Genomic DNA, 17558 nt, shown 5'->3' on the forward strand with positions numbered 1-17558 from the left:
TACTTCTCGTCTTGTTTCTTGTTTTCTGACTTCTACCCTTTACCAGGTCTTCAACTGAGTTTCGAGCTGCAGAGAGGCGGTGTAAATCAGTTTTTCTTAAGACGTCCTGAGAGACGTTTCCTATCGTAAAGTGCATTCTCTCTAAGACTTTCTTCCTCCCTATTTTCAGCCATTAAATACAAAAACTAAGCCATAATCAAAGACTTGCGCAATTCTCTGTCTGTAGCACAAGGAAAAATAAGAATTGCGTCTTCATGAACAAAGAGCTGCTTTGTTATTGTTCCTAAGATAGGGAACAGAGTTAGAGATGGTCTATAAAACCAGGGTGTATATATTACAGCCTTCCAGATGTGTCCTGTAAAAGTTTGCTTGAAAGCAATCCGTGGAATCGTTATTCACCGAGCTGGTATCGAACACTTCGCAGGTGATTTCATCATTGAAACTTTGGGAACTTATTGTCCTTGAGTTCTATTAGTAAACAAAAATTAAACTAAAAATTAGAATTTTCGGAGAATTTCACTAAAGGTCCCCACCTTAATAGCAACTGAAATCAGACGTTGCAGTCCCATGTAAACATGGTAACAGGAATGACAACAACAGAACTGTATCTGTTCACCATTTTCCCGAGTACTGTTTACCCTGCAGAATCGCGTAAGGAGGGTCTCCGAAGATCACACTTTAACGATTGACAACAGTCTTTGAAAAGCAGCTAATGTGCCGGACCGGCTTATGGAAATGAGCGTTTGGCGTCATTGGCCGGGAGGCCCCTTACGGGGCACGTCCGGCCGCCTTGGTGCAGGTCTTACATTCGACGCCACATTGGGCGATCTGCGCGCCGGTTGGGGATGAAGTGATGATGAAGACAACACCACACCTAGTCCCTGAGCGGAGAAAATCCACGACCCAGCCGGGAATCGAACCCGGGCCCTTTCGGACGGCAGTCCGTCACGCTGACCATTCACCTATCGTGGCGGACACCTGCTTATCAGAACGTGTCGTGTTTCTGCAGTCTCTCTTCGTGTGCGCGTTCCCTTTTTGGTAGCACGGACTTTGTTCACAGGCAACCGCCACATACTGATGCAGAGCCAGTAGCGCGGCGTCCATCTTTATTCGTATGGTTTCAAGCAAGAACTAATGTAAATATTCGTAATGAAAGAATACTATATTTCCGTTTTTAAGGCATGTGACAGCATTTTTTTATTTCCTGTGACAATACTCTTATTGTTTGCTTCGGTCCATAAATTCAATTTAAAATGCGATGCAACAAATATGAGAATAGTAAAACATTCCTTTATACGAGCGGCGTCCAATAACTAATGCAACACATTTTTTTTTCTGAAAGCAGGCTGGTTTTATTCAGGATTCCAATACACCATATTATTCCCCACTCTTTTGGCCGCAAAACTGCATTTTTCAACATCACGTCCTTTCAATGCCACAGACGCGTCGCCGAACGACTCACCGTGCTTTTGTTCACTGCCTGATCTCAGTGGACATGCTGCAAGCGCCTGTGAATACCTGCGATGCTCTGATTTTGCGCCAAATGAAACTCAACGATAGCTCGCTCCTCGGAATGCTCCTACATTGCAGTCCTCAATTTGAAGGCTGCACAAAGCACCGGCACCTATTGGAAGTTGACGAAACAATAGTGGCTGAAAGGGGGATATTCCACGAGGCCCCACAACAAACTAGACATTTTTTCAGTCAAAACTGGCCGAGAAAAAATGTGCTGCGTTACTCAATGAACTCACTACGCATCACCTGCACTGTTGAGAAGCGGATTTACTTAGAGTGTTAACTCTGACACCCAGTTTGATCACTGGTATTTTGCTTGCTTCCATTACAAATGGACTTTTCTTTAGAATGTTTCCACATAATGAATGCACATTATGTAATTATTTCTATGGTATATCCTATTACCGGTATTGTAGTCTGTGCGGTATCTCTTTGATTCGTGTGGTGTCCTGCAGAGGGATTCCACGAATCCTAGAAAATGTTTTCATACGTTCAGGTTTAACATAGGACAACTTGTTACGAAACAATGCGTTGCCATGTTGCAAGAGAGCTAAAAGTGACTCACTTTTTTTATCTATCACAATAACAATGTCATTCAAATGATAAAAACAAAACACAAAACGGCAGCGTAAGTCTAACGTGTTAAACACAGTTTCAATTTGTTGAGAGATGTTGCGCAATCAGGTGTAAAATTCCGACTCACGGTTTTCAAGTTCATATACAGCTATCACAAACACTCAAACCGATTTCCTAACTGTTTTTCTTGTTTGTCACGTCTACCATTCTACAACAATCGGTTTTCGGCTGCGTGTAGACGTTTTGCCACATGAGTCGTGACTGGGTTGTAACATAATTATTTGTTTTTTAAACTGTCAGTTGCTACGGACGAACTGGTTTCTTGCGCAGTGCAAAAAAAAAGATCGTTGTCGTGCAGTATTTCTTTTCGCTGTGATGTCATCGTACCAGTGAACACACATGATGTGATTGTTACGAACGTGGGACATTGATCCACGTGTCACTGTTAAGAGCGTGGTACCACTAGGACCCAAAGTTACACAATGAAAATATTTATCGCAATGTAAGGGAAATCGGTATTAAATAGAACATCACAAAATAATGAAAGATGCCGTTTCATATGACTTGTAAATGTGCTCGGAATTACAGAAAACGCATGTTTGCGCAAAGCTCGCATCGAAAGGAATCCAAAAACGGCTAGCGGCAGTCCAGACTTGATGATTTATCTATTCGGTAACCATTATACACTGAAGCGCCAAGGAAACTGGTATAGGCATGCGTATTCAAATACAGAGATACGTTAACAGGCAGAACACGGCGCTGCAGTCGCCAATGTCTATATAAGACAAGTGTCTGGCGCAGTTTTTAGACCGGTTACTGCTGCTACAGTGGCAGGTTATCAAGATTTAAGTGGGTTTGGACGTGGTGTTATAGTCGGCGCACGAGCGATCAGACACAACATCTCCGAGGTAGCGATGAAGTGGGGATTTTCCCGTACGACCATTTCACGAGTGTACCATGAATATCAGGAACCCGGAAAACCATCAAATCGACGTCGCTGCGGCCGGAAAAAGATTCTGCAAGAACGGGACCAACGGCGGCTGAATAGAAACGTTCAACGTGACAGAAGCGCAACCCCTCCGCAAGTTGCTGCAGATTGCAGTGCTGGGCCATCAGCAAGTGTCAGCGTGCGAAACATTCAACGAAACATCATCGATAAGGGCTTTCGGAGACAAAAGCCCTCTCGTCTACCCTTGACGACTGGACGACACAATGCTTTACGCCTCGCCTGCGCCCGTCAACACCGACATTGGACTGTTGATGACTGGAAACGTGTTGCCATGTCGTTTCAAATTGTATCGGGCAGATGGAGGTATACGGCTATGGAGACAAGCTCATGAATCTATGGACCCGGCATGTCAGCAGGGGACTGTTCAAGCTGGTGGAGGCTCTGTAATGATGTGGTGCGTGTACAGTTGGAGTGATATGGGACCTGCGATACGTCTAGATACGACTCCGACAGGTGACACGTACGTAAGCATCCTATTTGATCACCCGCATCCATTCTTGTCCATTGTGCATTCAGACGGACTTGGGCAGTTCCAGAAGGACAATGCGACACCCCACACGTCCAGAATTTCTATAGAGTGGCTCCAGAAACACTCTTCTAAATACCTCCGCCGGCCACCAAAGTACCCAGACATATACATTATTGAGCAAGTTGATGTTCAGAAGAGATCTCCACATCTCGTACTCTTACGGATTTATGGACAGCCCTGCAGGATTCATGGTGTCAGTTCCCTCCAGCGCTACTTCAGACATTAGTCGAGTCCATGCCACGTCGTGTTGCGGGACTTCTGCGTGGTCGTGGGGACCCTACACGATGTTAGAAAGGTGTACCAGTTTCTTCTGCTCTTCAGTGTACTATGTGTGACCACTGCGTTTAAGTGACTCATAATGAAGTTACGGGGACACGCCAAAAAGTAATGGTTCCGAATGTTTTACCCGAAAACTCTTAAAGAGTTTTTAAAATAAAACCAAGTTTATTAATATTATACATCTTTATTCTTGATGCCTGCATAGTTATTTCTAAACACCCTGGCGACAAATACATTTCTCCCAACGAGAGACCAGTTTTTGGTTTTGGAAAACAGAATAAAAAATTCGTCGGCATCACTTTCCAGCACGCCCTGGTACATATTAATGTGTAACGCATGTTACGATTTTATCCAGACGTTTTCAAGAAAATCTAATGAGTTTTGTACGTTTCCATGCCTAAGTCGGTAAAAATGGAACCCTTGTTGGATCACTTTTTGGTGTGCCTGTCTGTCCTACTGTTAGAAACACTTTTTCTCAGGATTGAGTTGACGTATCAACTTCAAAGTTTGTCACATACTAAGGTCTATGATCATTTGGCAGTATAATAAACGTTAGCTTCTAAGTCAATGAAATCGAAAGATACGTCTACTTGTGACACATATTTTTATACTCCGAAACTCACTCACCAAAAATCAGAGAGTACTTCCCGTTGACGTATCATAATAAAATTTGGCACGAAGCAAGGTTTCACAGTAAAAGTAAAGGAAAAAATGCGAAATGTGTTCATTTCTAATCCTATCATACGAAAAACAATTCTTTTGTCATTTGTTATCCGATTGGCCATTTGTTGAGACCCTTTTTCGCAGCAATGGATAGACGTATCAAATTCAAATTTATGCCACGTTCTAAGGTCTGTGGTTCAATGGTGGTGTAGCGACTTTAAGCTTCTGAGTCACTGCAGTCGAAAGATGTGAGGTTTTTTGATACTCGTAAACTCGCTCATTACAAGCTATAGCTTACTTCCCAGAGAAGGTAAAATATCGTAAAATTGTTAATTTGAAATTTGATCACACAGAAACATAATTCTTTTGTTACCCGACTTCAGACTTAATAGAAACGTTGGAAGTGTTGGAATTACCGGGACCGGTATCTTGCCAGTATCAACGTCGATAACAGGCAAGAATAGTCGAGGTCTTTGATTTCCGGAATAGATGAACTGTCTGCATACACACATAAGTTGGTACCTAGCACTCAGAGAGTGGGTCCCGTTCACAGCTGGCCATTTTTCCTTTATGAGAAACATGAATGCTGATCTATTTACTGAGCTAGCGAAACCGAACTGTTTGGCAAAGACACTATGTCCTGCGTAGCAGACTAATTTGTAAACTGCTATGGAAACCAAACCAGCGGCTGGTGAGCCGCTGTCAGTCTCCAAAACGTTGGATTTAAATATTTTTCGGCTAGTCACCACTTCGCACTTTTTCTACAATTCACTTGAGGTAAGTGAGTGTGATGAAACAGTTCCGCACTCATTAATTGGAGTGAATAACATTTTCAAACATACTTCCTGGAACCATCTTTCCGCTAATTCTTAAGAGTTCGTTGACGTCCATAATAAAAACGTTCACTCTCTAAATTAGAAGTATTATAAAGACTGTAATGACGTCATTTCCTCGTGCTGGCAGAAGCGAGGCAGCAGTTTTGCCGTCAATATTATATATAAGACAGTTGACGGTGGAAAGACCGGCGTTCGGTCCGACTATCAAAATCGATTCGGGGATGTACACGGTTCCCGAAATTCGATTCTCATTTTTCCCAAATTAGTTCATGCGCAAACATGGTGCCTGGAACTCGAGAGGCCGGCCGCAGTGGCCGAGCTGTTCTAGGCGCTTCAGTCCGGAACCGTGCGACTGCTACGGTCCCAGGTTCGAATCCTGCCTCGGGCATGGATGTGTGTGATGTCCTTAGCTTAGTTAGGTCTAAGTAGTTCTAAGTTCTAGGGGACTGATGACCTCAGAAGTTAAGTCCCATAGTGCTCAGAGCCATTTTTTTTAACCTGAACTCTTGATTAATAATCAGTATCGATATTTCTGATGTTTGTTGTCTTTGGTTGTGTATTGAGTCTGCGGTTATTTGTTCTGTGTGTGATATCTTCCTTGTTTCTCCTCTGTGAACCGAGATATTAAATTCCCCTGCACAATGTTTCCTCCTTGCAGTTGTGCCTTGAGAATGGCAGGGTGTGCTCCTGTCGAAATATCGGCGGTGGTCGACGACGTCACACGGCAGCAAACCCGTAAGTTATTTGAACATTCAATTCGCCGGGAAAAGTTAAGGTCTCACACAGGCATTTACTTGTATTTGTGGGAGGGCAAGTACAGGATTACATAAGTTTTTAAGTAGTACAACTTTAGGGAACAAAAACCATTTCTCATACGTTTTATATTTTGGAGCTCTAGAGAGAAGCACTAAGGCTATGAAACCTCTGGTGATTCATGACTGAAACATTTTCTGCATGACGGACACTTGGAACAAGCCAAGGGACGTACAACTGAGTACTAAGAATACAATAGCATAAAAAAAGCATTTTGTGGAAAAAATGGGGCTTCCATTGTACAGTTGAATCCTACTTTTTTCGACGCTATCCCAACATACTGTCTGGAAACTGTGAAGAGCACGGATGAGAGGAGGAGGAGGAGGAGGAGAGAGAGAGAGAGAGAGAGAGAGAGAGAGAGAGGGAGGGGGAGGGGGGGGGCAGATAATACTGTCGCCACATGGTGCATGACTTTAGATTGCCCACATGCCCTCCAGAAATTTCTGAACAGGTTTCCAGAGGTTGTGAAACGCAAACTAGTGTCCCTTCTTCTTCTGCGAAACCTGCACTACTGCGGGGTAATCAGACACGGCACGAGTTGTGAGAAGACTAGACGGTTACCACTGACGATTCTTCCTTGCGCAAGATCCGTCTGTTTCGTCAAGAATTATATTTCCATTTACGAATATGATGAAACTCTAACTACACAATTAATTGGCGACCGTGAAAATATCTGCCGGCCCGGGATTCGACCCCGGATTTTCCGCTTTACACAGGCGGCCGCCTTGATCGCTGGCGCTCTCCGATCACCCTCCGTAATCACGCGTCTCTCCCTCCAGAAGGTTCGCAGTACGTGTGCCAGTACATGATACGTACTAAACGGTGACATAATGTGGAAGTCCCCCCGATGAACCATGGACGTTGCCGTTGGTGGGGAGGCTTGCCTGCCTCAACGATACAGATAGCCGTAACGTAGGTGCAACCACATCGGAAGGGTATCTGTTGAGAGGCGAGCCAAACGTGTGGTTCCTGAATAGGGGCAGCAGCCGTTTCAGTAGTTGCAGGGGCAACAGTCTGGATGATTGACTGATCTGGCCTTGTAACACTAAACAAAACGGCCTTGCTGTGCTGGTACTGCGAACGGCTGAAAGCAAGGGGAAACTACAGCCGTAATTTTTCCCGAAGACATGCAACTTTACTGTACGGTTAAATGATGATGGCGTCCTCTTGGGTAAAATATTCCGGAGGTAAAATAGTACCCCATTCGGATCTCCCGGCGGGGACTACTCAAGAGGACGTCGTTATCTGGAGAAAGAAAATTGGCGTTCTACGGATCGGAGCGTGGAATGTCTGATCCCTTAATCCGGCAGGTAGGTTAGAAAATTTAAAAAGGGAAATGGATAGGTTAAAGTTAGATATAGTCGGAATTAGCGAAGTTCGGTGGCAGGAGGAACAAGACTTCTGGTCAGGTGAATACAGGGTTATAAATACAAAATCAAATAGGGGTAATGCAGGAGTAGGTTTAATAATGAATAAAAAAAAATAGGAGTGCGGGTTAGCTACTACAAACAGCATATTGAACGCATTATTGTGGCCAAGATAGACACGAAGCCCATGCCTATTACAGTAGTACAAGTTTATATGCCAACTAGCTCTGCAGATGACGAAGAAATTTAAGAAATCTATGATGAGATAAAAGAAATTATTCAGGCAGTGAAGGGAGACGAAAATTTAATAGTCATGGGTGACTGGAATTCGACAGTAGGAAAAGGGAGAGAGGGAAACATAGTAGGTGAATATGGATTGGGGCTAAGAAATGAAAGAGGAAGCCGTCTGGTAGAATTTTGCACAGAGCACAACTTAATCATAGCTAACACTTGGTTCAAGAATCATGAAAGAAGGTTGTATACCTGAAAGAATCCTGGAGATGCTAAAAGGTATCTGATAGATTATATAATGGTAAGACAGAGACGTAGGAATCTGGTTTTAAATTGTAGGACATTTCCAGGGGCAGTTGTGGACTCTGACCACAACTATTGGTTGTGAACTGTAGATTAAAACTGAAGAAACTGCAAAATGGTGGAAATTTAAGGAGATGGGACCAGGATAAACTGACTAAACCAGAGATTGTACAGAGTTTCAGGGACAGCATAAGGGAAAAATTGACAGCAATGGGGGAAAGAAATACAGTAGAAGGTGAATAGGTAGCTTTGAGGGATGAAATAGTGAAGGCAGCAGAGGCTTAAATAGCTAAAAAGATGAGGGCTAGTAGAAATTTTTTTTTTGGGTAACAGAAGAAATATTGAATTTAATTGATGAAAGGAGAAAATATGAAAATGCAATAAATGAAGCAGGCAAAAAGGAATACTAGGGGCAAGATAGATACAGCCTATAGGAAAATTAAAGAGACCTTTGGAGAAAACAGAGCCACTTGTATGATTATCAAGAGCTCAGATGGAAACCCAGTTCTAAGCAAAGAGGGGGAAGCAGAAAGGTGGAAGGAGTATATCGAGGGTCTATACAAGGGCGATGTACTTGAGGACAATATTATGGAAATGGAAGAGGATGTAGATGAAGATGAAATGGGAGATACGATACTGCGTGAAGAGTTTGACAGAGCACTGAAAGACCTGAGTCGAAACAAGGCCCCGGTAGTAGACAACATTCCATTAGAACTACTGACGGCCTTGGGAGAGCCAGTCCTGACAAAACTCTACCACCTGGTGAGTAAGATGTATGAGACAGGCGAAATACCCTCAGACTTCAAGGAGAATATAATAATTCCAATCCCAAAGAAAGCAGGTGTTGACAGATGTGAAAATTACCGAACTGTCAGTTTAATAAGTCACTGCCGCAAAATACTAACGCGAATTCTTTACAGACGAATGGAAAAACTGGTAGAAGCCAACCTTGTGGAAGATCAGTTTGGATTGCGTAGAAATGTAGGAACACGTGAGGCAATACTGACCTTACGACTTACCTTAGAAGAAAGATTAAGGAAAGGCAAACCTACATTTCTAGCATTTGTAGACTTAGAGAAAGCTTTCGACAATGTTGACTGGCATACTCTTTCAAATTCTAAAGGTGGCAGGGAGCGAAAGGCTATTTACAATTTGTACAGAAACCAGATGGCAGTTATAAGAGTCGAGGGGCATGAAAGGGAAGCAGTGGTTGGGAAAGGAGTGATACAGGGTTGTAGCCTCTCCCCGATGTTATTCAATCTGTATATTGAGCAAGCAGTAAAGGAAACAAAAGAAAAATTTGAGTAGGTTCAAATGGCTCTGAGCACTATGGGACTTAACATGTATGGTCATATGTCCCCTAGAACTTAGAACTACTTAAACCTAACTAACCTAAGGACATCACACAACACCCAGCCATCACGAGACAGAGAAAATCCCTGACACCGCCGGGAATCGAACCCGGGAATCCGGGCGTGGGAAGCGAGAACGCTACCGCACGACCACGAGATGCGGGCTTGGAGTAGGTATTAAAATCCATGGAGAAGTAATAAAAACTTTGAGGTTCGCCGATGACATGACAGCAAAGTATTTGGTAGAGCAGTTGAACGGAATGGACAGTGTCTTGAAAGGAGGATATAAGATGAACATCAACAGAAACAAAACGAGGATATTGGAATGTAGCCGAATTAAGTCGAGTGATGTATAGGGAATTAGTTTAGGAAATGAGACGCTTAAAGTAGTAAAAGAGTTTTGCCATTTGGGGAGCAAAATAACTGATGATGGTCGAAATAGAGAGGATATAAAATGTAGACTGGCAATGGCAAGGAAAGCGTTTCTGAAGAAGAGAAATTTGTTAACATCGAGTATAGATTTAAGTGTCAGGAAGTCGTTTCTGAAAGTATTTGTATAGAGTGTAGCCATGTATGGAAGTGAAACATGGACAATAAATAGTTTAGACAAGAAGAGAATAGAAGCTTTCGAAATTTGGTGCTACAGAAGAATGTTGAAGATTAGGTGGGTAGATCACGTAACTAAAGAGGAGGTATTGAATAGGATTGGGGAGAAGTTTGTGGCACAACTTGACTAGAAGAAGGGATCTGTTGGTAGGACATATCCTGAGGCATCAAGGGGTCACAAATTTAGCATTGGAGGGCAGCGTGGAGGGTAAAAATCGTAGAGGGAGACCAAGAGCAGATTCAGAAGGATGTAGGCTGCAATAGGTACTGGGAGACGAAGGAGCTTGCACAGGATAGATTAGCATGGAGAGCTTCATCAATCCAGTCTCAGGACTGAAGACCACAGCAAGAACAATGTGGAAGTCTGGGTCTAGAGTGAGAAATTTCGCTCTGCAGCGGAGTGTGCGCTGATACGAAACTTTCTACCAAACTAAAACTGTGTTCTGGACAGAAACTCTAACTCGAGACCTTTGCCTTTCGCAGGCAAGTGCTCTACCATCTGAGCTACCCAAGGAGACGAGGTACTGGCGGAAGTATAGCGGTGAGGAGGGGGCGTGGGTAGTCCGTGGGTATCTCAGATGGTAGAGCACTTGCCCGCGAAAGGCAAAGGTCCCGATTTCGAGTCTCGGTCCGGCACACAGTTTTAATCTGCCAGGAAATTTAAAGTCTGGGTCTATTCGGGGACCGTGCTCGGATGCCCAAAGCGGTTAAGGCGGCCACTAGCGTAAAATGGTAAATACGGGCTCGAGTCCGGATACGGCACATGCTTTCACTACCATTAGTAAATTGTGCAGTCGGAGTTTCAACGTATACGCAAATGCAAATATAATTTTTGTATTTCATACCGCTCACAATAGCAGCAGCGCGTCATCGTTCGGACGTGCAGGCGTGCCTGAAGGATATTGCAGAATACTTCGGCCAACACAAGCACTGCGGTACACTGAGGTTGCAAACGTCATGGGGTAGCCATATGCAAGTATACAGATGGCGGCCGTATCGCATACACGACGTATAAAAGGGGCAGTGCATTGACGGAGCTGTCACGTGAAAAAGTTTCCGAGGTCATAACGGCCGCAAGACAGGGAACTGAGACGTTGAACGCGGAATGGTACACTACTGGCCATTCAAATTGCTACACCGAGCAGAAATGCAGATGATACACGGCTATTCACTGGAAAAATATATTATACTGGAACTGACATGTGATTACATTTCAACGCAATTTGGGTGCATAAATTCTGAGAAATCAGTACCCAGAACAACCACTTCTGGCCGTAATAACAGCCCTCATACGCCTGGGCGTTGAGTCAAACAGACCTTGGATGGCGTGTGCAGGTACAGCTGCCCATGCAGCTTCAACACGATACCATAGTTCATGAAGAGTAGTGACTGGCGTATTGTGACGAGCCAGTTGCTCGGCCACCATTGGCCAGACGTTTTCAATTGGTGAGAGATCTGGAGAATTTGCTGGCCAGGGCAGCAGTGGAACATTTTCTGTATCCAGAAAGGCCCGTACAGAACCTGCAACATGCGGTTGTGCATTATCCTGCTGAAATGTAGGGTTTCGCAGGGATCGAATGAGCCACGGGTCGTAACACATCTGAAATGTAACGTCCACTGTTCAAAGTGCCGTCAATGCGAACAAGAGGTGACCAAGACGTGTAACCAATGGCACCCCATACCATCACGCCTGGTGATCCGCCAGTATCGCGATGACGAATACACGCTTCCAATGTGCGTTCACCACGATGTCGCCAAACACGGATGCGACCATCATGATGCTGTAAACAGAACCTGGATTCATCCGAATAAATGACGTTTTGCCATTCGTGCACCCAGGTTCGTCGTTGACTACACCATCGCAGGCGCTCCTGTCTGCGATGCACCGTCAAGGGTAACCGCAGCCATGGTCTCCGAGCTGATAGTCCGTGTTGCTGCAAACGTCGTCGAACTGTTCGTGCAGATGGTTGTTGTCTTGCAAACGTCCCCATCTGTTGAGTTAGGGATCGAGACGTGGCTGCACGATCCGTTACAGCCATGTGGATAAGATGGCTGTCATCTCGACTGGTAGTGATACTAGGCCGTTGGGATCCAGCACGGCGTTCCGTATTACCCTCGTGAACCCACCGATTCCATATTCTGCTAACAGTCATCGCATCTCGACCAACGCGAGCAGGGATGTCGCGATACGATAAACCGCAATCGCGATAGGCTACAATCCGACCTTTATCAAAGTCAGAAACGTGATGGCACGCATTTCTCCTCCTTGCACGAGGGATGACAACAACGTTTAACCAGGCAACGCCGGTCAACTGCTGTTTGTGTGTGAGAAATCGGTTGGAAACTTTCCTCATGTCAGCACGTTGTAGGTGTCGCCAACCTTGTGTGAATGCTCTGAAAAGCTAATCATTTGCATATCAGAGCATCTTCTGCCTGTCGGTTAAATTTCGCGTCTGTAGCACGTCATCTTCGTGGTGTAGCAATTCTAATGTCCAGTAGTGTATTTGGAGCTAGATGCGCGGACATTCCATCTCACAACTCGTTAGGGAATTCAGTATTCCGACATCGACAGTGTGAAGAGTGTGGCGAGAGTACGAAATTTCCGGTACCGCCTCTCATCACGGACAGCGCAATGCTGCCGGCCTTCACTTAACGACCGAGAGCAGCTTAGAGTTGTCGGTGCTAACAGACAAGCAACACAGAAATCAGTATGAAACGTACGGTGAACATTTCCGTCAGGACAATGAGACGACATTGAGCGTTGATGCACTGTGACAGCAGACGACCTAAGCGACCGCGTTTGCTAAGAGCACAGACATCGCCTGCAGCGCTTCTCCTTAGCTAGTGACCATATCGATAAGTCCGTAGACGACTGGAAAACCGTGGCCTGCTCAGACGAGTCCCGATTTCAGCTGGTAAGAGCTGACGGTAGGGTTTGAGTGTGGCGCAGACCCCACGGAGCCATGGTCCCCAGTTGTCAACAAAGCGCTGTGCAAGCTAGTGCTGTCTCCACGACGGTGTGTGCGTTGTGTTTAGATGGAATATTCACTGAAAATAGTTATGCTCTACTATTTGGAGACCATTTGCGGCAAACAACGATCGAATTTTTATCGATGACAACCCGCCTCGTCACTTGCCGGCAACTGTTCGCGATTGGTTCGAAGAACATTCTCGATAATTCGAGCTTATGATTTGGCCACGCAGGTCCCCCTACATGGATCCCATCGTACATTCATGGGACATAACAGAATGGTCAGTTCGTGCACAACATCCTGCACCGGCAACACTCTCGCTATTATGGACAGCTGGCTCAATATTTGTGCAGTGGACTTCAAACAACTTGTTGAGTCTATGCAACGTCGAAATTGCTGCACTAAGCCGAGCAAAAGGCGGTCCGACACAATATGAGGAGGTACCCCATCACTTTTGTCACGTCAGTGCATAATATCCGTTTCTTAGGCATCTACGACTGGGGAGTGGGGGTGAAGGTGTTCACTTTCCTGGCGCACCTCCAGGAATCGACTTCTTAAGTAATAGAACCCAGTACGTTGTCCTCGATGCTGAGTGTTCATCGGAGGTGAGGGTATCATCTGGAGTGCCCCAGGGAAGTGTGGTAGGTCCGCTGTTTTTTTTTTATCTACATAAATGATCTTTTGGATAGGGTGGATAGCAATGTGCGGCTGTTTGCTGATGATGCTGTGGTGTACGGGAAGTGTTGTCGTTGAGTGACTGTAGGAGGATACATGACGACTTGGACAGGATTTGTGATTGGTGTAAAGAATGGCAGCTAACTCTAAATATAGATAAATGTAAATTAATGCATATCAATAGAAAAAAGAATCCTGTAATATCTGAATACTCCATTAGTAGTGTAGCGCTTGACACAGTCACGTCGATTAAATAATTAGGCGTAACATTGCAGAGGGATATGAAGTGGGACAAGCATGTAATGGAAGTTGTAGGGAAGGCGGATAGTCGTCTTCGGTTCATTGGTAGAATTTTGGGAAGATGTTCATCAATAAAGGAGACCGCTTATAAAACACTAATACGACCTATTCTTGAGTACTGCTCTAGCGTTTGGGACCCCTATCGGATAGGATTGACGGAGGGCATAGCAGCAATTCAGAGGCGGCCTGCTAGATTTGTTACTGGTAGATTTGATCATCACACGAGTGTTAGGGAAATGCTTCAGGAACTCGGGTGGGAGTCTCTGGAGGAAAGGAGGCGTTCTTTTCGTGAATCGCTACTGAGGAAATTTAGAGAACCAGCATTTGAGGCTGACTGCAGTACAATTTTACTGCCGCCAACTTATATTTCGCGGAAAGACCACAAAGATAAGAGAGATTAGGGCTCGTACAGAGGCATATAGGCAGTCATTTTTCCCTCGTTCTGTTTGGGAGTGGAACAGCGAGAGAAGATGCTAGTTGCGGTACGAGGTACCCTCCGCCACGCACCGTATGGTGGATTGCGGAGTATGTATGTAGATGTAGATCTGGAGTACACAGTTTTTATTCATTGCAGAACTCTCGTACACTTCTAGAAGTCATTTCTCGTGATTAGGACAAACCTTTCGTTTACCCAATTACTGCGTTAGGGGAGTGGCTGATCCCAATGAGACAATAGTATGGCTTAAACAATTTCTCATTGTTGGGTTGCCACAATATTCATGGAAAATTACATCGTCTCCTTCGACAGTTTCATGGAATAGAGTATGGGAAATGAGTACAAAGGCAGGGTTGCCATGAAAGTAATAGTACAATGTCTGTACCATACTCCATCGCATTTATTGTGAATGTAGTAAACGCGTATAAGACACAAACAATCGTGACGAAATTATATAGTTTCTTTTATAACAGGAGTACCAAAAGAAGGCGTTTGCATTTCAGGGATGGAAATTGTTAAAAGGGCACTCACTGCCCTGTTTTGTCACTACATTGTTAGTACTTTGTCCAAGGTCTGTTTTTCCATATAACCTCAGCAATTCTGTTCGGCATTCATTTTTTTGCGGTTTGTTCTCCTTGCAATGAAACTGCCACCCCCTTTCCTCGTATCGCTCTTTTCAGCGCACGCACGGCTTCAAATGCCATTCATTGCGATAAACAAGCTTTGGAATTTTCCAACCAAGATTTTCCATTGGGTTCATACCCGGGCGGTGTGTAGACCAGAGCAAAACACCGATGTCTTTATCTTCAGACCATTCGGTGGTTGTAACCGAAACATGCGCAGATGCATTATTAAATAAAACAACCCTTTTCTTTTACATTCCTGTTTTGAAAGTTACGTAATTCCAATGGTATCTAATAAGTTATTTTGCGTAATACATTAAATCTCATAAAATTTAATATTCCATTTGGTTACTAGTAGGTCATGCTTCTCCAATATACCGGGTGATCAAAAAGTCAGTATAAATTTGAAAACTGAATAAATCACGTAATAATGTAGATAGAGAGGTACAAATTGACACACATGCTTGGAATGACATGGGGTTTTATTAGAACCAAAAAAATACAAAAAGTTAAAAAAATGTCCGACAGATGGCGCTTCGTCTGATTAGAATAGCAATAATTAGCATAACAAAGTAAGACAAAGCAAAGATGATGTTCTTTAGAGGAAATGCTCAATATGTCCACCATCATTCGTCAACAATAGCTGTAGTCGAGGAATAATGTTGTGAACAGCACTGTAAAGCATGTCTGGAATTATGTTGAGGCATTGGCGTCGGATGTGGTCTTTCAGCATCCCTAGAGATGTCGGTCGATCACGATACACTTGCGACTTCAGGTAACCCCAAAGCCAATAATCGCACGGACTGAGATCTGGGGACCTGGGAGACCAAGCATGAGGAAAGTGGCGGCTGAGCACACGATCATCACCAAATGACGCGCGCAAGAGATCTTTCACGCGTCTAGCAATATGGGGTGGAGCGCCATCCTGCATAAACATCGTACGTTCCAGCAGGTGTTTATCAGCCAGGCTGGGGATGATGCGATTCTGTAACATATCGGCGTACCTCTCACCCGTCACGGTAGCAGTTACAAAACGAGAATCACGCATTTCCTCGAAGAAAAAAGGTCCGATAACGGTAGATGTGGTAAATCCAACCCATACCGTGATTTTCTCGTCGCGCAATGGAGTTTCCACGACAGTTCTAGGATTTTCGGTAGCCCAAAATCTGCAGTTGTGGGCGTTAACAGACCCTCGGAGCGTGAAATGAGCATCGTCGGTTCACAACACGTTACTCAACCAATCGTCATTTTGGGCCATCTTTTGAAACGCCCACACCGCAAATGCCCTCCGCTTCACTAAATCGCCAGGTAACAGTTCATGATGCCGATGGATTTTGTACGGATAGCAACGTAGGGTACGCCTCAGTGCCAACCAAACAGTAGTGTATGGAATGCCGGTGCGACGTGCGACTGCACGAGCGCTGACTTCCCCGTGCATAGACAAACCCGCTACAGTCTCCATTTCTTCCTGAACTGTCTCAGCAGCTTTACGCCTTGTGCTCTGTTGGCCACTACGGGGTCTATCGTCTAAACAAACCGTGGCTTCGAACTTCGAAATCATTCTCGCCACAGCTGCATTGTCAACGGACCTTTACCCGTTCGAATCCCCGTCCTATGGCGATAGGATCGTAACGCTGAATCAGCAGATTCCCCATTCTGATAATACAGCTTCACTAAAAGCGCCTTTTCATGTAACGTCAACATGCTGCGACTGCTGGTGCATCTGATTCTCTCTCTCATTACAGCTCCTTTTATACACGATTGTCATGCGCAGTCACTGACGTTTTGCTGTACAGCGCCATCCGTCGGACATTTTGTGAACTTTGTTTTTTTTTCTATTAAAACCCCATTTCATTCCAAGCATGCGTATCAATTTTTACCTCTCTATCTACATTATTCCGTGGTTTATAAAGTTTTCAAATTTATACTGACTTTTTGATCATCCGGTATGTCCGCAATGAAGCCATAATTAAGAAAATTTAGATTAGCATTGTTATCTTTCAGTATTTTATATAATATGATGTACATCCTATGTAAAAGTCTTTTCTATTGTATACGGCAGTTTCAGCATAAAATAAGCAAAGTTTTGTGGATAGTTACTCATAAAAATGTTAAACTTTCAATTGTTAATTTAATAAATTTGCACTGTAGTTTTATTGACTTGACTGTTAACAGACGTTTAAATAGGAGGAGCACAAGGCACAAGGATGAACAGTTGGAAGCAGTTTTGAGACCCAACCACTGCGTCGCACGTCGTTGTAATACAGTATTGTGACTATCTAGCGCCGGCCGGAGTGGCCGAGCGGTTCTAGGCGCTACAGCCTGGAACCGCGCGACCGCTACGGTCGCAGGTTCGAATCCTGCCTCGGGCATTGATGTGTGTGATGTCCTTAGGTTAGTTAGGTTTGAGTAATTCTAAGTTCTAGGGGACTGATGACCTCAGCAGTTAATTCCCATAGTGCTCGGAGCCATT

Source organism: Schistocerca piceifrons, chromosome 10, assembly GCF_021461385.2.
Source record: "Schistocerca piceifrons isolate TAMUIC-IGC-003096 chromosome 10, iqSchPice1.1, whole genome shotgun sequence".
NCBI classification, from domain to species: Eukaryota; Metazoa; Arthropoda; class Insecta; order Orthoptera; family Acrididae; genus Schistocerca; species Schistocerca piceifrons.